The sequence below is a fragment of the Amblyomma americanum genome, chromosome 1 (genome assembly GCF_052857255.1).
Source record: "Amblyomma americanum isolate KBUSLIRL-KWMA chromosome 1, ASM5285725v1, whole genome shotgun sequence".
Lineage (NCBI taxonomy): Eukaryota > Metazoa > Arthropoda > Arachnida > Ixodida > Ixodidae > Amblyomma > Amblyomma americanum.
This window is the reverse complement of record NC_135497.1, coordinates 234,198,254-234,221,487: the sequence shown is the minus strand read 5'-3', so window position 1 is coordinate 234,221,487 and position 23,234 is coordinate 234,198,254. Positions and strand designations below refer to the sequence as shown.

The 23,234-nt window shown below is 44.5% G+C and overlaps 1 long non-coding RNA gene across 5 annotated transcripts; it reads left to right on the top strand.

Moving 5' to 3' along the window:
* Positions 1–606: 606 nt before the first annotated feature.
* On the top strand, positions 607–20,988 carry LOC144114783 (uncharacterized). Of its 5 annotated transcripts, XR_013311126.1 has the most exons (9): positions 607–879; positions 1,289–1,358; positions 6,746–6,829; positions 9,363–9,469; positions 9,600–9,780; positions 12,400–12,552; positions 16,946–17,055; positions 19,109–19,169; positions 20,696–20,988. It is a non-coding gene; the product is annotated as an uncharacterized LOC144114783 (long non-coding RNA). The 5 variants fall into 5 exon arrangements; XR_013311124.1 differs by lacking the exon at positions 6,746–6,829; XR_013311125.1 differs by lacking the exons at positions 6,746–6,829; positions 9,600–9,780 and having other exon boundaries at positions 12,404–12,552.
* The last annotated feature ends 2,246 nt before the right edge of the window (positions 20,989–23,234 follow it).

Genomic DNA, 23,234 nt, shown 5'->3' with positions numbered 1-23,234 from the left:
AAGCTTGTCACAAGCATCACACAAGTGTTTATCATGATGCAGCAGCCCAACATTGCTGTTGGCCAGTGCTGAATTTTTTGGCGTGGTAAACGGAATCATCCACCGAAACGTGCGTCAACTGTTACTCGCCAGATTCTTGCAGCCCCACGAGGGAGAGCAGTTTTTTCGTCGGCTTCAAGTATTCTCTTTCGTGCAGGGCCATTGGCATTGTAAAGCACATTCTGCATGATCGTTTTACTAGGCACCGATGCCGCACTGGACAGCAAGCGGCTGTACACTCCAATGCAGCGTTCGGGCCACACATACACACACACACATACTAAAGACACACAACGCACAGGACGCACGCAGCGAACACAGAAGAACAAAAACCCATTCCACAGCGCCTGTTCATTCAACTCCACACTGCGCTCATGTTTCCGACTGCGAGCTTGGCTAGCACTTCGACTTCGCCATGGCTAGGCATGGCCAACCTGCGCAGCAGCTGGTGGCAATAACGTTCTTGCAACGAAAAAAAAAAACCTAATATATCAAACCATTCAGGTTGTCAGCTAAAAAAGCTACCGTAAAGTTAAATACATCTTATATGTTTTTCCCGTTGTGCGCCTTTGCGACATCAGCGACGTGTGCATGAACGCGAATACGCGAATGGCGCTATGAATTTCCCGTGCAGCTCAGTGAATTACAAATGGCGTGGCTGCGCCGATAACTTGTATAGACCTGCTTGCAGAGGTAGTCGGTGCAAACAGTTGGAAGTTTAATCAACTGAAGTTGCTCAAGGAAAGTCAGCGGCACTGCATTTTTATTGTTCTGTGCATTACGAGTGACTTTGGCGGCGGCCAGTCGGCAACGTCTCCGGTTTCGCGAACTTGTGAGAAGGTGAGCCTTTTGTTCTCATATTTTGAAAGCGGTTTTTTTGTTTGTATTGTAACCCTGCGTCTCGTCGCATGTTATGTTCACGATAACATCAGTACAACGTGCATGCGCTTTCTGTCTCTATTTTGTGTAAACATTGGTCGATCAGCGTAAACCTTTGGATTCAATGAAGCACAAACTGTCCATGTTGGTACTGCGTGTCCAATGTGTTTTGAGATGATTCTGCGCAGGAGATGGTCTTCTGATAATTTGTGTACTACCAGAAATAATCTAGAGATTTGAAACCATTCATCACGCTGAAACAACGTTGGAAAACTGTTTTGTGTTCATGCAGCTGCTGTCCTTAAACTTGACTTTTCGGCAATCATTCGCATGGCTCCTTTGGATCTGGACAATTGACTACTGCTGCTAGGGATGCCTGGTAGCAGAGCTCCTGGGGACGCCAGTGGGTCATCTGTTTGTCCAAGTGCCGAGTACCAAAGGTACCATTCTGTGGTATTGTATTCTGTAGTTATGTTTGTATAAACTAGGTGGCGCTAGGCATGCGCCCTATCTGGTCAGCTGACTCGCACATCTGTATATATATTCATCATACAACAGTTGGCGACGAGTGGTGAAGTAACCGAACGCGGAAGCAATGAGCCTGCATCAACCGCCCGAGTTCCTGCCGACGCCCGGGAAGCCCGCCATTCCTTGGACGCAGTGGCACCGCCTTTTCAAGAACTATCTCCTGGCGTCCGGGAGCGACGCTCACCCACCTGCGCGCCGTAAAGCTTTGCTGCTACACTGTTTGGGTGTGGAAGGCCAACGCTTGTACTACGCGTTGCCGGAGGAGAAATCGTCGATGCCGCCTACAGAAGGAAAGGAAGGAAGCGGTACGAGCGACGAGTACGATGCAGCGGTGGCTACGTTGGACGCTTACTTCACTTCTAAAACGAACGTCGTCGTGGAGCGGCATCGGTTCGGACAACGCACCCAACTGCCCGGGGAGACTGCAACAGCGTTCGTCACGGCGTTGCGTGAGCTGGCATTAAGTTGCGACTTCGGTAAGCAGGCTGACGATTTTATTCGTGACCAACTTGTAGCGAAAACGTGCAACCCTGTTCTTCGGGAACGAGTACTGCTTGAAGGCACTTCGCTCACTCTTGAACGCGCACTGGCTATTGCAAACAGTATCGAAGAAGCCACGAAATACTCACTTGAGCTGCAGTCATCGGCTGCGAGCGTTCAAAAGGTCGAAAAACATCGGATGCCATGCCGCTCAGAAACGCAGTTACCGCGTTCGCAGCAGCCGAAGTCCTGTTTCCGTTGCGGGTCTTCAGGGCATCTTGCAGATTCCAAGACATGCAAGGCGCGGGGTAAAACTTGCAGCAAATGTGGCAAACGAGGACATTTTCAGCGTGTCTGTAGAAGCGGCATGCCTGACGAAAGGGCCCTTGCTGTCCGAGAAGTCGACACCTGCAGTGCATCCGGCGATCTCAACGTGTTGCTTCTCGACCGGCAGTGCAAAGGAGGGATTCACACAGAAGTCTTCGTACAAGATGTTCCTATACGTTTCCTCGTAGACACGGGTTCTGCTGTCTCCATTCTGTCGAACGCCACGTATTCAAGGTTGAAACGCTTCCCTTTGCAGCCAACATCAGCGTCACTCTACGATTTCTCTCGCCGCAGAATAACCATCGAGGGGTGTTTCACGGCGCCAGTCATCTTCCAGGATCGGCAGGCCGACATTCTCTTCTACGTCGTCAAGGACGGTACTGACATTCTCGGCATCGACGCTGTCGAAACGCTGCGTCTGCAAATCAACGGTACGTCATTGCAATGCACCCATATTACGCAAGCGCCAGAAGGCCTTGACCGTGAACTGTTTTGCCAGTTTCCGCACTTGTTTGATGGCAAGTTAGGGCTTGCAACAAATTTTGTCCATAAGGTCAAGATAAGAGAAGGAATCACGCCTGTTGTTGCTAAGTTGCGGCGTTTGCCATTTTCAATGCGAGACCGAGTACGCGAAGAGCTGCAGCGCCTTGAGCAAGAAGATGTCATAGAAAAGATTGACACGTCTGAATGGGTGTCTCCAATCGTAGTAGTAGCAAAGAAAAACGGCAAGATAAGAATTTGTGTCGATCTGCGCGAACCAAACAAAGCGATTGTCGTTGACAAATTTCCACTGCCGCACACGGAAGAAATATTGCACAAACTTCATGGCGCAAATTACTTTTCAAAGATTGATTTAGCAGCTGCATATCACCAAGTTCTGCTAAGCCCTGAAAGCAGGGAACTGACTACCTTCATAACCGATAGTGGACTGTACAGATTCAAGCGCGTCTGTTTCGGTCTTGCATCAGCACCGTCTGCGTTTCAGAAAATGATGGCCACTATTTTGCAGAACTGCAAAAACACTTTGTGCTACATAGATGATGTCATTGTGTACGGAAGCACACGTGAAGAGCACTTCAAGAATTTGAAACAAGTTTTGCACTTGATTGCAAAGGCTGGATTGAAGTTGAATGACAAATGCATTTTTAATGTGCAAGAAGTCGACTTCCTTGGTCACAGGATCAGTCACAAGGGAATACGCCCTTTACAAAGTAACATTGACGCCATCAAGGCTATGCCAGCCCCAACAAATGTCGGTACTCTGCGCTCATTCTTGGGCATGGTAGGCTACTACGCCAAATTTATACCTGACTATGCGGTGGTTGTCGAGCCTCTTCGAGAGTTGCTACGTAAGAATGCCACATTCACATGGAACCCTGCAAGACAAGCTTGTTTCGAGCAACTGAAATGTTCCCTGGCCACAAGATGTTTACAGCTATTTGATCCTGCGGGTGACATTATTGTCACTACGGATGCCTCATCCATTGGCTTGGGAGCAGTGTTGCAACAGACAAGGAATGATGAACTGGTGACGATTGCTTTTGCTTCTCGCAGGCTTACTTCACAGGAACAGAAGTATTCTGTAGGGGAATTGGAAGCCCTTGCTTGCTTGTGGGCATGCGAATATTGGAGAGTGTACCTTTGGGGTCGTTCATTCATATTACGCACCGATCACCAGGCTCTGGTCACACTCCTTAGTACAAAGGGAGTAGGTCGCCGACCGTTCCGGATTGCGAGGTGGCACGCCAGGCTGTTGGCATACAACTTCACGATTGAATTTCACAAGGGTGACAAGAATACTGTTGCTGATGCTCTTTCAAGGATGCCCCTTCCAGGTCGTGTGGAGGAAGAGGAAGAAGAGACTGTTTGTGTTGTCTCAACATGCATTACTCATGAAGAGTTTGTCATTGAAACGATGCAGGACCCGTTGCTGCAGCAGGTTATAAAGTGGGTGACATCGGCATGGCCCGCAGTGAAGATGTTGCCTGCCGAAGCAGTTCCGTTCTACCGGGTGCAAACTGAGCTCTCAGTCGTTGGAGACCTCCTGCTTCGTGGTGACAAATTTGTAGTACCTTCGTCCCTCGTAGCACGGCTTCTTGACGCAGCCCACGAGTCTCATCCGGGAATAACGAGGACAAAGCAGCGACTACGTGAGCAATACTGGTGGCCTGCTATGTGCAAGCAAGTAGAACAATTCATTGCATCCTGCGCGGTATGCCAATCTGTTGACAAGTCTGCAAAACCCGTGACACCACCTCTGCAGCCAGTTGCATTCCCATCTGCACCATGGCAGAAGCTAGGCATCGATATTGTGGGCCCTTTTTCCGAAGTGCCGGCAGATTGCCGTTTTGCCATTACAGCCATCGATTACTACAGCAAGTGGCCTGAGGTTTGTTTCTCAGCAAGGGTGACAACTGCAACAGTCATCTCCTTTCTGCGAAGCATCTTCAGCAGGGAAGGATATCCAGACGAGATTGTGAGTGATCATGGTGCTCAGTTTACAGCCTTGGAGTTTGACAGTTTCCTCAAAGAACGTGGCATCGCTCATACGTATTCGGCAGTCTATCATCCGCAAGCTAACGGGCAGGTAGAGAGGTTTAATCGAGTACTCAAAGAGTACGTTCAAGTCTGCGCACAAGAACATCGGCCTTTGAAGGAAGCTATCACCGAATACCTGGGAGTCTACCGTTTCACACCGCATGCGACCACAGGAGTGAAGCCTTCCGTCCTTCTTCACGGCCGTCATCCCAGAACAAAACTTGATCTTGTAGGAGCGCCAGGTAAAGAGTTTTTTCAAGATCCGCAGGCAGCGATGAAGTCCATCCACAGCAGAGTAGCACAAAGGCAACAAGCAAGTAAGACTTACACTGACCGTCGAGGAGCTGCAAAGTACTCTCCATTAACAACAGGTCAACCGGTGAGAGTCAAGTTGCCTGGTCACGTGCCTAAGGGCGCTCTGAGCTACTCGAGTCCATTCACCATTGTGGACCAATGTGGTCAAGATACCTACAAGCTCAATGATGGCCGCACATGGAATCGGAGTCGGCTGGTACCTTGCCCCCAACCAGTTCCACCACCTACAGTTCCGAAAAGTTGTTCGCCTGAATCAGCAAAACCACTTGGCGAACCACAGCAGGAGAACCACGACCCACCCCAGCAGCCATCTGTTCAGACGCCAGTTGAAAGGGACGTTCCAGGACTGAGGCATTCGACGAGACAAAGCAGACCACCAGTGTGGTTTAAAGACTATGAAAGACATTGAGTGTTTATTGTGTTTTTCCAGTGTTAGTTGCTAACTCTTTTGAGGGGGAATAATGTGGTATTGTATTCTGTAGTTATGTTTGTATAAACTAGGTGGCGCTAGGCATGCGCCCTATCTGGTCAGCTGACTCGCACATCTGTATATATATTCATCATTGAACTGGAATAAAAGGGAGTTGGTCGAAGTGGTACGTGGCGGGTGCTTGACGTGGTGGTGCTCCGGCTGCTCCGGGCAGTCGGACCGGGCAGTTCCCCAACGGTACGGGATACAACACATTCCTTACTTTTTTTCCCAGTCCATTAACCTCATATTCCTTGCAAAGATTACAGTATGTAATCAGGTAGGAAAAAATTGGTAACTTCTGCATATTTCAGAACAGTTCATAGAAATGCACATGCAGCATCAGTGTTCTCTCTGTAGACTTTCTGAGACCTGGATTCATTTCTTCTAGGACAATGGCAAGCAGTAGCTCAACTGTACACAAATTTATTTTCCTCTGGTACAAAGTAAAGAGTGCAAACATCATAAGACAAGTCTCTAGTTTGTTTCATTCTCACTGCATTTGGCCAAAGCATAATATGAAATGCTGTATTTTTTATACCCTAGTTTCCTTTACATTGAGCAGTAGATATTGACAGTGAACAGCAAGGCAACTCCACTCGCTGACAATTTTGCCTTCGGCAGCAAAACAGGGAATACCTTACTCCATGTGTTATCTCAACAGACTCAAAACTGCGATGGACAGCTGCGTCCACAGCTGCTATCACCTCTCAGGTGCATGCACTCATAAGACACATAACTCTGGATTGCCATTTACATTGCCTTGCTCATTGCAGTTGCCGATAAACACCTCATAAGTGGTACTATTATGCACTCTTTTCTTTGGCACTATGTATGAGTTTCTGTTCTCGCGCTTTCTGGAAATAATGCATGCATTTTTGAAGTGCGAAAAGGGAATTTACGTTTAACTAGATTGTCATGTCAGTATGTTATAGCCAAATTATACATTGATGTAAGTGCTGGTGGTTTCTTTTCATTATTTTAGGAGAATGTTATAATTTCACCCATAGCAAATAATAGCCCTCACTAATTAGCTGTTTTTGTCATGTCCAGTGTTTTGATATACTAGGCTACCAAAGCATGATTCAGAATGTGGTCAGAACTAAAGGCACTGAGTCTTTCATGTCACTAAAGAATGCTTTATACCCCTGTCACATGGCATCCTCGAAGGCCTTTCCAGCAAAGGCACCCTTTTTCACAAAAGGAGGAAAAGCTTAAAGGAGCAGCGACGCAGCTACAAGGTGCAGCCCAAAGGTGAAAGTCGTTCAGGCTTAGCACCCGCTGCTATGCTCGAGGTGGCTGAATTGAGTGTTTTAAAATTAAAGTGGTGTATTCTGTTCATTTGTTGAGCTTAGACAATTTTTTTATTCTGATTGCTTGTTTAAAAGTACTGCAACAGCTACTCTCATCAGCAGGAGCAGGTTTTGTACGTGTATTGCCTTGGCCACCAAGGGCGCTCGGTGTTGCCGCAACACTTTTGCTGTCTTGAAATTTGAACATAAAACATAAGCACCCATACAAAAACCAAAGCCAGACACACCTTTCGTATTTGAAAAAATGTTTTCAAACAATATTAGCTGTATCTATTTTTTTAATGCTTTTACTTTTTGACTTTAGATGCCACTGCGATCACAGGTTCTCGAAGCCCGCGCCTTCGGGCTCCGCAGGCCTCGTTTGAGCGCCTTCACCTCCAAGGCCCTTAGCGGCAAAGGCGCAACATTTGTGCCATGTAGCTGCACTCCTTATGCCTTTGGATATAAGGACCTGATTCTCAAAGGCCATTGTGGTGCCCGTGTGGCAGGGGTATTAGTGTGGTATGGCTGCTTGAACACCTGTCCCTGGTATCTCACAAACTGAATAAGGGAGGGAAAAGCCTCAGGGTGCTTGTCAACGTTTTGACAAGAGGACTTGTCTTTCTCTGCCAAAGCGTTCATCATTGGTGTGGTTTAAATAAGGTTTTCACTTCGAGGAGAAAGGCCTGTTGTGTGGGACGAGGGTGTGATATGGGAAGGGCGTTAGGATGGGGAGCGTGAACCTTGACCAGGCATGATGGCTGCTAAAGAAGATTAACCAGTTGACCTGCAGAACTGTGAAAAGAAAATGCCAATTCAGTAGAAAGCAATCCCGGGGTATGGAGCGTGGAGATAGTGGGCTTGAAAGGCTTTATGTCCAGCTGCAACAGGTGGCTTGGTATGGCTGGCTGCCTTTACCTGAAAAACTAGGATAAAAGAATTAAGCAGCATGACTGAATAAAATACCAGGGAGGGGGGGGGGGGGGCAAATTAATTTGAAGGAAAAAGAGAAAATGAGGGCAGGCTTGGAGAAAAGGCAAAAAGAAGGGGGGGGGGGGGGGGAAGGAGTGTGGGAGCCAAGGTTCCGAAAAGTGACGTCAGGAGGTGCAGGGCGTAAGGTTAAAGGTTAAAGTATAACGATAAATTAAAGAAAGCAGGAAAAGAGGGGGAATTATGGGTTGGGAAACCTCTAACCATGTGCAAGGCCTTTTCAAATAATTACGCCAATTCTGGAATGTACAGAGCTGGCCACTTTTAGTACAAACATGTGAGCACGTGGCTGCACTCTTTAGAGATCCACTGCATGCGGCTCAGCCACTCATCGCTGCAAAATGGCGCAGGAGGAGAGGCTCCTGGATGTGGTGCTTCGTGTCATCTGTTACACTTCGATGTGCGGCAATGTCAGACGCAGTGGCACAAAGAGCACAGCCATGTGCTCGCGTTTTCGCACTAAGACTGGACAATCCTGTACTTGAGAGATTCTAAGTTTCATCTGTGTATGTTGACCCCAGACGAAAACAAGTCGCCTTGTCGAAACATTGGCAAACATCCTGAGATTTTTCCTTCCCTTGTTCACTTTGTGAGTGTCAAGAAACCATCTGCCTACACTCTCTCTATCATGCACTCCACATCTTGTACGGTTATCTTTGCATACACCAGTGATAAATCATGAAGGAAATCAAGGGATTTGTATTTGTATTGCTTAACACTTACTTTAAAACTACATCTGAGGGTGTAGTTGAAAATGTGCTATGGGGGCTTGGTTGTGTCGTGACTGGTTTCTCATTATCAGGGATACTTGACAGCCACCATGAAACGCAGGCTTTTGAAAAGTCATTCCTCAAATAAGAGAGCATTTCCACTGTTACAATGGAAATGTTATTTGCTGAAACATCAATCACTGCAGGTCAGGGATTGATATTTTTCAAATAACTAGCCAGAAGTTCAAAACCTGCAGAAGGAAATTTGTAACTTCTTTCCTGCCTTAGAAACCCAGTATTTATTTGTCGGTTTCAGCAAGCAGAGGTCTGTTTTATTGCACATACTTTCCACTACCTTGCGTGAAAATTGTGGAGTACAGGCCCACCATAAAACTAGGGGTATAGTATACAAATTGCTTGTGTGCTACTACTTTGGCATTAGAGCATGCATAGCATGGCCTTAAAGTCAGATTCTTTACATTTGTACCTGGTTCATAAAAGGCCTATTCTGGCAAAAGGCATTTAGCAAAATTGTCTTCCTCTGAATGCTTCTAAGGATTAGTTTAGTTCGTTCAGGAAAATGTATATTGACAATATATCTTAAAGGCATGATCGTTCATATTAGCTCTTGTTACCTCACAGTATTTAGTTTTGTGCCTCCAGCATCACTGACTTGCATCATGTGTTAGAGTAGTAAAATGCTCACTATTAGTTTAAACCACAACTCATGATGGGGCTGTGCACTTTTTGTTGTGTTGCATGAAATATACTTATGTATGAAACAATTTCTTTCAGCTGCACTTCACATGATTCAAATTCCACCAGAAGAAAGGCTGCAACACACCATTGCTCACTCTCTGTTGCTTTCCCAGCACATAACATGGCATAAGAGCACATAGCAGGTAAGATATCAACAAAAACAGTGCATGTATATGTTCTGCGCATGCATTTTCTATACTACCAACACTATGATATGATTAACTAATGTCATGTAAGAGAGAGCACACAAATCATTTTTTGTATATATTGCAGCATGTTTATTTCAAGTTTTAAACTGGCCATTGAAAAGACCTATTGTATCACCGCTGGTTACTCGGTGGCACTGGGGATCGAACTCCGCACCTCCCGCTTGCGAGGCAGATGCTCAGACCACTAGGCCACTCCTGCTGTCCCCCCACTGATATTGCTTACACCAGGTGCTTTTAAAGCCCCAGTATGTATGTTAAATGCATTTTAGAAAGCCATTCACTTCCAAAGTACCATTTCATCTTTATGGCAAAACCACAGTTCACCTACCTAGACAAACCTGCTGCATACAAGCCAGCAGAAGGGTTGCACGTACATGCTTCGTTAGGAAAACATAAAAATCAAGGAGAGCCTGCCCTTCATGGCGCATTATACCCTGATTTTGAGCAATGATCAAGATGGGCAGATGGTCATTTCATTGAACACTTGCATGTTACATTTGTAGAATCAAAAAGACAAGTATTATTGCAAAATCTTCAAGCAGTGTTTATTCTTAGAGAAAACATATGAAAAAAGTGTTGGATTAGTTATGGTGCACCTTGTATGGTGAAAGCTGCTCCTACTTTGTGAAAGGCTTAATTTTGGAATGACAGCATTTGGGCTAGTTGGGTAACCATGTTTAGATAGTGGATGCGCTCAAAAAGACACTGGAAGTAAGCGCACTGTGTGTCCATCTCTTTCTGTATCCTTGTCTTTTTGAGCGCTTTCATGATCTAAACTTATTTTTGCAAGTGAGCAAGGAAAACAGATATTTAAATTCTGATAATTAAGGATAAAAGATCATGTTTCATTGTGTTGCTTAAAATGTACATTGTATCGCTATTGCTGTATTGCAGCACTTCCGTCCTGGCATTTTGTTTATATAATAGGCAGTCCTTTTTTTGCATTTGATTGCAAAACTTTAGGAGTTACCTCACAGTTGTGTGGTACCGAACTCTCAGATTAACGGTTTGCATTATTACGCCAGCATAACCTGCTAAGTGTTTCACTGCAGTCTTGTTACTAGAACAGCCTCTTAAAAGTATTCAGCCTGGTAATCATTGAGGGTTACTGTTCACATATCAAAATGCTGGATCAGCTGTATACTCTTTACAGCTACCAGAACTAAGGTACATTTCATGACATGCTGGCTGACGAGTGCTGGAGCACCAGACTGGGGATTTGGATGAAACAATTTTCAAATGTGTGCTCGGTATCACGCTGTTTTGTTCCAGTTGTGGAGAGGTTTTCTTTTCATATTTGTTCTGTCAAACATTCAAATTTTGGGCAATTTGTGATTGCCTTTATCTTGTGTTCCGTTTGTTGTTGAGGTGTAGTTTTTGCAGCACAAGCACCACCCTATTACTTTTCAGTATAATTTAAAATTTGTAGGGCAATAATCAGCATGTGTTTAAGTTCTTCATCGTTGCCATAGAAACTAAGTTGAGACAGCTTCTATTTTAGCTCCTGCTAGAATTTTTATGAGAGCCTCATTAACATAGTCACATGACCAACACAAACTGGGCATTATTGTTTGTGCAATTAAAGCCAGTTTTAAAATACTTATTAACAGCTGTCAGTGTAGGACTGGCATAAAATGCTTTGTGCTCTATGTAGCTCTTCTCTGAGGAAGGATTAATTCATCTGCACCTGCAGCCTGATACCATCAAGATACCAATTCTTGGGTGAACTTATGATTTTTTTTGTCACTGAGCAAACTTGCATCTTCTTGAAGCATGGAGCTTGAGCTAATTCTTAACAGCTCGAGTGTAGTGAAATTCATTATCCTCATCGCTTAGTTTACATTCACCTCAGGACAATGGCCTCTTCCAGTTTAATTATCTGTCTTGCACCAGCTGCATGCCACACTATCCTCAGAAATCTCCCAATCTTATCTAACGAACTTGTAATCAGCTTTCTCCTGCTATATTTTTCTTCGGGTGAAATTCATATTGTTGCGATATAATGCACAAGGTGTTTCCTGGCGTGATGCTCGGCTTTTCTAGAACAAAATGCTTGGGAAATGGGTCTCTGATCTCACCTTGAGTAGACGAAATTAACTTATTATGCTAGGGCACTCTTTGGCCACAGATGACCTTGTGCTATTAAAATCCATCAAAGCCATTCTGTTGCCCTAAGATACCATTGGTGATTCATATTCTATTGTATGCCCTGGCCAGGTCCATTTTCTTCTTTTAATTTCTGCCAGAATATTAACGACTTCCCCTGTTGATCCCTGTTTTGGTTTCACTCGGTCAGTTATGCTATTAATAATTATAATCACTTTATTGAAAACACTTTGGCATCAAGTTTGCCACTTTGCACAGTGATATATATGGTTGGTCTTGTATGTCTTTACTTGTGTGGTAATGTTTATTTTGTGCTCACTGTCTAAACAACCTTATTTGCCTATCATATCCTAAGCCCTTCTATACCTATCTTCCTTCCCCTTGGCTCTTTCTCTTTTCAGTCATTCCTCCTCTTTCCTTTACACCGGCCATTGGTCACAAGGCTGCTGTGGGAACGACAGCCAGCACTGGGCCCTTTTTTTTTCATGGATCCTGCACTGCTACTATTAAAACTAATAGTACTGTGTCAGTATTTTTGTGATACTGCATTTTTTGTTATTTATGAAGTAGTTGGCTAAGGCAATGGTAGCAGTGTTGGATATTACAATATATCATGCATATATCTTGCATGCAATGTATGTGTGTTCACTATTACACTACCCTCTATTTCTTTCAGTTCAGTTATTTGGCTATAGATATTTTGTGCTTCTTTCCTAGTTTAGTCTACTCAAACTAAAACTTTTCTCTTTGTGTCACAGGTAGAATCTACAATGAATGCGGCTGTGTCTTGTAAGCAGGAGGCAGTGTTAAATGGAGCCATGAACTTTCCTTGGAATTGAAAAGCCTTTGCCGTATTATGCGCTGAACCATGGGTGTGAAGAGGAAAATGTCATGTCTTGATTTCTGCAGAGGTGAGCCATCGCGGTGAATCTACCAGCGCGAAAGACAGGGATGAGAAAGGAGACAAGACAGGCGCTGACTCACGACTAAAGTTTATTGATGTGAACAGGGAATATATAAAAAGCCAAGCAACACCATATACCATGCAGTTACAGATAAGCATACAGGACAACACGAGTTAAAAATTGCCCTCAACATTTCCCTGGTCGAGATAGTACAACTCACTGCATGTAAACACGATAGAGAACACACACATTCGTCACGGAGTCATAAGATGTGTCTAGCCTCGATAATTTCCCGTTTAATCTCTGAATTTACTGCCAAAATGTGTGTTGCCAAAAGGAAAGAGTAGCAGCCTTCACATCCCGTGCAATGTACAGCAAAGTTACCCCAACCACCTAGCCAAGCCTCTACCCTCTTGTGTTCCTGTAGTCTTACATTCATACACCTTCCAGTTGCACCTACACAAACCTGACCACAAGATAATAATATCTGATACCACATTCATTTTACAAGGTACATATACATTTCACTCTACATGTGTACTTTTCTCGAGCCACATTCACAGAATTTTTCTTAAAATTTTACATATTTTAGACAACTTATTAGGGGCCAAGAAAACCATTTTTACATCATACCTTCAGGCCTCATTTTTCAAATTGTGCGACAATCAATGTAATACGGTAACACAACTGGTCTTTTGGCATCTCACTGGCTGGCCCCAGCCTTATTGTGCCGGTCACCGCAAAACTGTCTCAGCTTCTTTAACAATTTATCATATGCTCTTGCAGTAACAACGTTGGGAAATCCTGCATTCGTTAACCTTAAAATCTGCTCTTGGAAACTAGTTGTCATACTGTGAAAGCATAATTTCATCAATTCTGAGCCCACGCTAGAAAGTGCAATGCTATCTTTCACTAGCTTGGAATGGTCGACATGTAGCCAGGGAGCAGCTTAACACTCCTAGGTAAATATCGCCAGCCCACATGAAGTGTGCGGAACATCAAGGTAAGGTCCAGAAACCGCAGCTCTTTCTTGGGACATTTGCTCCAAGGTAAACAAACCTGAGATAAAGGCCTTGCTCTTTAAACAACTTGAGAATATGTACAGGTCCCAAACTATCACAACCTGTATAAAAGACCAGAAAATCATCGACATAGCAAAAGATTTTTCCCCCAGCCCATGCACGTTCATGACAATTATTCTATCCACCCTACTCAAAATATCGCTTAGCACAAGGCCAACCTTCGAACCACTACATATTTCAGATTTTAGAGCACATACCACACTGCGGTACTCTACAGATATGCTCTTCAAATAAATGCTATTCAATAACATGCTCTTCAGATAAATTTCAGGAAAGGGTTCATGCAAAATTGTCTCTGGTTGTTTGCAAAAGCATCTGTCTACTTCGCGTCTTGAAGATCCATTTCTTCTACTGAATTCGCAGTGTGGTTGAGTATCTTAAGAATGGCAATCCAGCGGATTGTCTTGTGATTAGTGTCGATGTAGAACTATTTTATTCTATCCCGTATGAAGATCTTGTGAAAAGCTTATGAATGCGTATATCGGAACACAACGATGAGCTTGTGTTCAGGAACGGGTGTGTAATATGTCTTTTTTGGCACTTGCCTCCTTTTATTTGAAGTGAAGAGCATGTTTGTGGAGTATGGCAGTGTGGCATATGTTCAAGTCTGCTAAATGTATCGATTTGAAGGCTGCACCTGTGTCAAGCAATATTCTCTTAAGCAGGGTGGATGGAATGATTGCCAAGAAATTGCATGGGCTGGGGGAAATCTTTCTCTACGTCTATGATTTTCTGGTCTTTTACAAAGGTTTCGATAGTGTGGGACCTGTACATATTGTGAAGTTGTTTAAGGAGCAAGTCCTTTGTCTTAAGTTTACCTTGGAGAAAATGTCTCAACAAAAAGAGCTGCTGTTTCTGAAGCTTACCTTGATGTTCTGCACACGCCATGTATGCTAGCAATATTCACCCAGGAGTGTTAAGCAGCTACTTGACTGTTGGTCGAATGATTCTAAGCTACTGAAAGATAGCATTGCGTCGTCAAGTCTAGGCTAGGTATTGGTGAAGCCATGCTTTCACAGCGTGACAACTGGTTTCCAAGAGAAGATTTTAAGGCTAATGAAAGCATGATTTCCCAACCATGCTATTGCAGGAGCGTGCGATAAATTGTTAAAGCTGAGCGTATAAGATTGGGCAAGTTGGTCAGACATGTTAAAGGTAAGAATGGCGCAGCATCAAGTAACAAGGGCAACAGGAGAGCACATACATGCACAAGTGCCAACCTTGGAGCGGATACAGAATCCAAGAGCGCGTACTTGACATTCAGCGTTGGCAGCCAAGGATCGGGCTCGTTCAATCTTTAGCGTTTAAATCCGTGTTTCCTCGTTTCCTTGACTGTCAGCGCTGTATGTTAAGCACGCGCTCTTGGATTCTGTATCTGCTCCAAGGTTGGCACTTTTGCGTGGGTGTGCTGTCCTGCTGTTCTCGTTACTTGATGCTGCGCTATTCTTCCCTTTAGCATGTTAAAAGCCCTTCGCAGGGACTGGCACGATCAGGCCGGGGCCAGCCAGTGGGATGCCCAAAGACTGACTGTGTTACTGTACATACATATATTATCGCAAAATTTTAAAACTGTGGCCAGAAGGTATGACGTAAAAATGGTGTTGTCGGCCCCTAATAAGTTGTCTACAATCTGTAAAATTGTTAATAATATTGTGAATTTTGTTAAGGAAAAGCACATGTGTCGAGTGAAACGTGGCAACATATTTGTGCCTTGCAAAATGTATGTGGTCTGTCGGATACCATTATCATGTGGTTGGGTTTATGTTGGTGAAACTGGAATGTGTATCAATGTAAGACTACAGGAGCACAAGAGGTATTTGGATATTGGTAGGGGTTCTAACTTATGTGCACATTGCAAGGAATGTGAAGGCTGCTAGCCATTCCTTTCAGCAACACGCATTTTGGCACTATGTTCAGAGCAGATTAACTGCAAAATTGTCGAGGCTAGACGCATGACTCGGTGACGAATGTGTGAGTGTGCTGCCCATAGCGTTTACATGCAGCGGGTTGGACTGTCTAGATGAGAGGAATGTTAAGGGCAATCTTTTACTTATGTTGTGATATAGCTTATGTGTAATTGTGTAGTTTGTGGTGTTTGGCTTTTCTATATACTCCCTGTTCACTTTAATAAACTTCAGTTGCGAGTCAGTGCCTGTTTTGTTTCCTTTCTCATCCCTGTCTTGTGATGACAGATTCAAGTACTTGTAGAGTAGATTCACTGAATTGTGTACTTGCAGAGGCTTGTGAAAAAAAAAGCAGAGGAATTTTCGTTCCTTTATGCAGAATGGAAGGTTGAAATTTTTTTACTGAAATGTTTGCAGCATCAAATTCTATTCGGAAAGGTAAAACCCACTAAATTGTACATTTTGTGTGCAAGGGTGCCGGTGGCTGCATGCAACTGAAAACATTCGTCTAGGTTATCTAGCTAGCGTCCTTCTTCCTTGCACCACATTTTCTGAAATAGTATTTTGTCAGATTTATTTCGATCAGAATTTCTAAGAACACTAATTTCTAAGAAACTAGAATACGCAGCATCAATATGGGACCCCACGCATGAAAACCTCACATATTCCTTGTAATTACTCCAAAATAATTCCGTTCGCTTCATTCTTTCAAATTACAACCGTACGGCAAGCATCACAGCCATGAAATCTAACGTCTCACTCCCACCGTTACAATCTCGCCGCAAAATTGGTCGCCTAACACTATTTCACAAGCTATATCATCACGTTGCGCTTCACAACTATTTCATGTCACCCCCTGAATACATTTCACGTCGCATCGATCACCGCCAGAAGGTTGGCATCCCAACATGCCACACCAAATCTTCTTTTCAGTCATATCTTCCCCGCACATCTGTGGAATGGAACCGCCTTCCCCCATATTGAAGCCGTTCCTGATAATAAAATCTTTCATGACGCTGTAGCTAATATTGTTTATTCTTAAGAAAGTTGATTGTGTGTTTATCTGCTTCCACTGTATTGTAAACATTGTTTCTATACTATTTACGTTTTCTGGATGTTGTTCTTTGTTTTATGCTGGAGGAAATTTATTTTCTAATACCTATTTTCACTATATTCTATTTCATTGTTGTTTATCCTAATTAACCCACTCCCCTCTGTAATGCCTTTGGCCCTGAGGGTACAATAAGTAAATAAATATTAATTACACCAAATTTGGTGATCATATATGACATAATTCAAAGCATGATGATTATTGGTATTTTTTAGTCTGGGGCAGTACAATGAGAAGTACATAGTATATAGTAAAATTAAATATGACCATTCTAGCATAAACAAAACTACTCTTTTTTTTAGAGGCAAATTTTGCTACTGAAGTGCTGAAGTGACATGGCATGATGAAGATGTGGACAGTGTGCTGTATTCATGATGGCATGAAAACTTGCATACAGTGCTTCAAGCAATTGGTGAGTACCTTGGTGCTGTGCTTCTGCTTATGTATCCAAATTATGTTTTTAATCTAAGGGTGTATCTGAAAACTTAAGCAAAAATTGAGTAGTATTTAGATATTCTTGCACCAGATACCACTGTGCGAATTGGTTATTAATGATGTGTCTCACATGTACCCTTGTCTGCTGAATATAGTAAGCATGGCTTTCGAGCCGAGTTCCTCCGATGTATGAAAAAAAATGGCCACTGGGCTGCTCCACGATGCGTGGAGCAGCCCAGTGTAGCACATTCAGGCTTCATGGCGTGGAGAATGAAGGCAGTAATTAATTTAAGAGTAGAAAACAGCACAAACCACAGGGCCATTAAGCTGACAGAACACACTGACCCTGATGACACTCTTGCATGAAGGGTGTTATAAAGTTGCCTGTCATGTAATGCAAGATGGAGGTCACACAGGACAGGTGTTAAATATGAGTTGATGCAGACACGTCATTACGTAGTACTCACTGTAGAACTCGAGCAAGAAGCAAAGGTAACAGCTGAGCATGGCCAGACTCTTGTGCTTTCCTCCGCAAGCAATCTGGAATTGCACTTAGAAATCTTTTATGCTTTCGCTTGACGTATACATCATTGCTGCATGTGGCGAGGAAAAGTACATACCCTTGATATCAAGTGACAGTGCACTCACAGAGCCAGTAACAGCTCACTGAGGCATTGTGATATATCTACAGGGCACCTCATGAGCAATTCTTAGGCTTCAGAACACAGAACCCTTGCCAAAATTCTCTCAGTTCGTTGCCACATGGACCTCTTCGTAAGAAATGACCCTAAAAGGCGAGCCTTCCTTTAGTGTCACAAAAAAGGCCTTGGATATGGGTCTTTTTGCTTCTCCATTAGTGCCGAAATGTTTGCTAGTGAGATCTTTCGCATATGTGAAATTATATCACAAAATGTTAAGAAGACTGAAGCTGCGCCAAGCAGTACCAGTAAAAAACGTATCACAGCTGTTCAAGAATCAGAAAGACTCATGCCTTTATCCTTCTTTTGCATCAGACACATGAGGACACTGTCTTTCTGGGTCATCATTTTGATAAGGTTCACATGGCAATGGCCTTTGGTTAAATTTCTGCAAAGAGCCCGTTTTTTAAACTTGAGCATCCGTTCCTTGTGCGGCACACTGCAGAGATATTGGAATGCCTTAGTGAGCTGCAACTGGTACGTTGACTGCATTTTCACTGACATCAGATATTAGTACATTTTCTTGCACATGCTGAGATAATGGAAACTATGAGTGAAAACATGCGGTTTGGGGGCAGTGTGATTCCTGGGGCCGTATTCCAAGTTTGTGTCATAATAAAAAGCATCATAATCTGCCGCAGCGGGCACACCTGATTGGTCAAAACGCCGGAAGCGGAAGTGGCGGTTCGGATGCAGCGAAACGGGTCGAAGAAACTGGACGGTGACATCAAACATATAGCACATAGCGTACGCAGCAGATGCTCGACAGCCAACATGGCGCCGTGCTCTGAAGTGGAGCCTCTCACTTCGAAGTGAATTCGTCGATGTTATAGTGTTTTTCGGCCCGTGAACTGGATATAAACTGGGTATGGGACTTTCGCGTTGTCTTGTCTTGCCTATAAAAAATTGGATGGACGATAAATTCGGCAAGTGTCTGGCCTTTTTTCAGACGTTACCAATGTTCCTTGCTCGCTAAGTTGTGCATTGAGTACTATGTACAGAAAGGCACCTGCATTGAATTGTATCTGGCACCCATCCTGAGCTACTTTCTATTTGCACAAAATGAGAGACAACCATAAAGACTTTCGTGCGCACAGTGCCGCCCGGGTAAGCGCATTTTGTCTGCTTCATTCTGGGCCTGTGGTTTTTACTGTTTACTGTTATGAGAAATGAATTTTGGGCAATAAATTATAAAGGGTTGGTTCTCAGTGAATGGCTTTTGCAAGCTTCTACGAAAGCCGATTGTTCAATAGCAGATGGTTGAAATGTATTTGTGAAATTCATATTTGGTGTTGTGTGACTAATAAATGAGGATTTTTTTATGCTTTTCAGATGGATCCGACAGCAATGTGCAGATGTAAAATGTGTGTAGTCTGCCATGAAAATAAAACATGTACGTGTACTCACCCAAACACTTACCACTCTTTCATTCTAAGCTGCATTCTTTGTACGTATGCAATACATAATATGCGTAAAGGAAAGCCTTGTACATAATACTTATTTCTTCGGCACCTGGACGGCTATAGTATCTGCAGCGAACATTGTGGGCAGAAGCTATATGAAGACGCATGTTCATTTACTACAGAAAGTACATAATTACAAAACATAATTTCCGCTCTAAATGAAATAACTTCCGAGTGAACGGAGGATGTATGCATACACATTGCAGAAACTTTATTAGGAATAAAGCAGAAGCATTCGTTGTGGAAAAACCGATTTCGTTCTTGTGCATAGCATGGAGTAACTTTCCGTTACCAAGAATGTGACAGCCGTCATACGGAGTCTCTTTCTGACCTTTAGTCCGTACCTCATGTTGCGGAAAACCCTCCGGCAATGCATTAACAGTGGGTTTCTCTACTGCGGAGCATTTTTTTTTACAGTGGATATGCATGCAAAAAACTTGTCTGCCAATGTGCTAAATGGTCTCCTGGAAGAATACCTGTTCCAGTATCCGAGCCACGTAGTTATTTTCACAGATGCATCTCAACATGGTGAAACTGCAGCAGTAGCTCTTTATTCCCACGCACTAGACTGGTGTTATTCTATCTGGGTCCCACATTCTACATCAATTTTTGCGGCTGAATTTCTCGCTATTAGTTTGGCCTTTCCAAAAGTTCCCCGCAATATTTCTCATGTAATCATTCTCTCGGACTCTCTCAGTCTTGGCAGCGCTTGAAAGCTTGAGGATTACTCTCTTGTACCGATCCCTAATGTACTTTGTGCCCCTTCATGTGCAAGAAGTGCGTTTTCAGTGGATTCAATTTGGCGCTGTGGCATTACTTCAAATTCGATGGCTGATTTCTTAGCGAAATCACCCATCAGTGGGCCTGTTGCCCATGTTCCAAACCTCACCGTGCTGACCAGGACCTGTTATGAACGTTGCCAACTACACCATGAGCCTATCCATGCTACAGTGGACTTGAACATTTAAATTCTCATGGAACATACGTTCATGTGCTTCAAGGCAATGTGAGGTTTCCATGACATTGTTGTGCTGTAGGATTCCTCATCTGAATCTTTATTTACGCCGTTCCGGGTTCATGCTGTCAAATATATGTTTATGTGGGGACGTTGAAACGTTAGACCATTTCAACCTCTCTGCCGGCGGCTTTCACGGTAGATAATTAAGTTTATGCAAATATCTTGCTCAATTTGGGCAGCCGTTTTCTCTTCCCGTCCTCCTCTCCGGAGCAACCGTCACAGGGCATGCCCTTAAGCAGGAGTGTGAGCTTCTTCACAGGTATGTCGACGAAACCAAGAGATTTTTGTGTTAACTTTCCGTTGCCTTTACTTTTCTCTCAAAATTAATTTATTTCTGATTATTGCTTTCAAATTTATTTCAACATCCACTGTTTTGTTTCCTCGATTTTCATTCCGATTTACACAACATATCTCAAATTTCGTTATTTGTTTTCACAGATTCCTCTATTGAGATAAACCTGGGTGAATTTTCTCTTTGGATCTGCACCAAACCCTGGCCGATCCCCCACCGTGGGTATGTGCCATCGCCTTTGAGGCAACAACAACAATTATATACGCAATCATGGGCAGAGATGGCACCTAAGCGCCTAGATCACCAATCGCGCGACCTGTGGATTTCTGTATTCGGCAACGCTTCTTTGTTGACCACAAGAAGCGCCTTGGCATCGACGGCTCTATTTACGAGTTATGCCACCCAGAAGTTTTTCTTTGAAACGGGGAATAAGATGGTAGAAATAAAGGTACAACATTTAGCGTAAGAACTTTTATGTAAATGAGTTCCCTCCCTCATTTTTCACACATATGTGCCAGGAAGAAAGGGCCCTTTGCTTATCAAAGATGTGGATCGGCGCCTTCGCCTCTGGCAACAATGGCCTTACCACAATCGTGAAAGGCAGCACCGAAGTCACACGGGCGACTGCTCTATTACCGCACAAATCAGATGGATACGCCTCTGTGTGAAGCGAGAGTTTGCACCGTGAGCCTACGCGGCGCATATGGGACCCAGTTGCAAATTGGTCGAGATGCTCACGACCATGTACTCTGCCCGAGCGAATGTAAACATTGTAAATCGTGGAGTTTAGCGGCCCGTAACCACGCATAGTCTTTTAGGGACGCCGTAGTGAAGAGCTCCGGGTTAGTTTAGACCACCTTGGGTTCTTTAATCTGCGCTGACATCGCCCAGCACACGAGCGCCTTTGATGTTTCTCCTCCATCATTTTAAAATGCTGCCGCCGCGGCCGGGAAGCATCCCTGGTACTCTGGCTCAGCCCAGCGCTCTAACCATTCAGCCACTGCGTCGGTTCTTCCCGCGAATGTGTTTCGGATGTGTTACGTCCGCAGCACGTCAGCTATGCTACGAATTTCCGCCGACAACCCGATCTTCACCGTCATTCGAGTACCTAAATATGTATAAAGCCCCTCAATAAGCAAAAAGTAATGGCACGTTTTGAAGAACGCCGCTCCCCTCCTTTCCTGCGCGTCCCCTCCTTGTTAGGCCCTCCCGTTGGCTGAATGGCATCACGTTCGCGCGCTTTTTTCGTGCTCCCTCGTCACCCGTGGCACCCGCGGTTCCACACAGCGCGGGAGACCAGACGACGCTTTGCGCCTCACTTCCGATGTTTGTCTCTTAAGCGTCGTGTACCCGAAGCCGTGTTGCTGCGCTTTCGGGTGCACCGCACCACACGTGAAAATGACTAAGCTCTCTTTGGGATTCAAAGTGCGAATCGAGACGCGACTCGGCGGAAGGATGGCAAGGTTCTCGATTTTAACCTGAAATAATTGCTGCGCAGCTCTGTCATTGGCCGGGACAAAGTCGCATGTTAGCTCGCCGTTTGTACTTGCCTTTGATTTTGTTCAATCATTGTATAAAATACCATTCGCTCCAACCTTCGCTACAACAATCGACACATGAAAGCGCCGATATGGTCAGCAGTAGCTGCCTTGTACACAGTTGTAAAACGACTGCCGCCACGCTCTGTGGCTTGGTGCAATCAGTTGCCTTGGTCACGGCGCATGCTCAGTAGTGACTAGCGAAGCGGCAGTGAATGCGCGCGGCGGAGCAGCGGAACATCTATGGCTCGGAGCATGGAGGAAAAAAAACTGAGGAGGGAGCATCCGCGAGAGATTTGAAGCCTAGTCGTAAAAAGTAAAAATGCATTAAAAAGAAGAGAGTTGGTCCCCCCGTGACCACGCCACGTGATAGCGTGCGGTGACATCTAGCGCCGCCGGGCGCGCACATGCGCGGACTAGCGGAGCAGACTGTAGATCAACCTCCTTGCAGTAGACGCCCGCGCCACGGGGCGCGCAGACGCGGGAACTAAAACATACCAACACCAAAATACTAAGTACTGATTGGGAGAGCGAAAAAACTGGGAAGTGAGCGGCTTCACGAGCGCTTTGCTTGCGAAGGCTGGCCGCTTGGCGTCGCGCGCTCTCCTAAGTTTTTTTCCTCCATGGCTCAGAGCAACTAGTTGACATGGTTACGGCGCATGCCGTAACCATGTCTAGCCTAGTGTAGCTATAGCTACAAAAAAAATTAACCGGCGTTCATATATGTGACTCGAAATCTGCGACCAGTATTGGTATTACACTTCGCTTTTGCAATGATCGCCTCCCACTGCGTCTTTGAAGTCGATTTCGCCATCGCTTTCTAGTTCCACTGCTGTGTACTGGAGGTCCGGAGTATGGAGGCGGATGAAGGCCTCCTGAATAGGTGGGAGGTACACTTTTAACGATGAGTGTACCTCTCTCTCACACATACACGTACGCGCGCACACACACGCACACACACTCACATGTACTGCTAACCATTAAGCTTGGCCCGCGTCGTCGCCACAAAATAAGCCGTTCTTCGAGTCACGCGAAGCGAGCAGCATGCAGTGTCTGACCTGCAGCATGAAACCGCGGTATGCCGGCCTGTAAGAATTAAGTCAGTGGTCGGGTGTATAGCGTTACTGTACTGACAGGAAGCACTTCC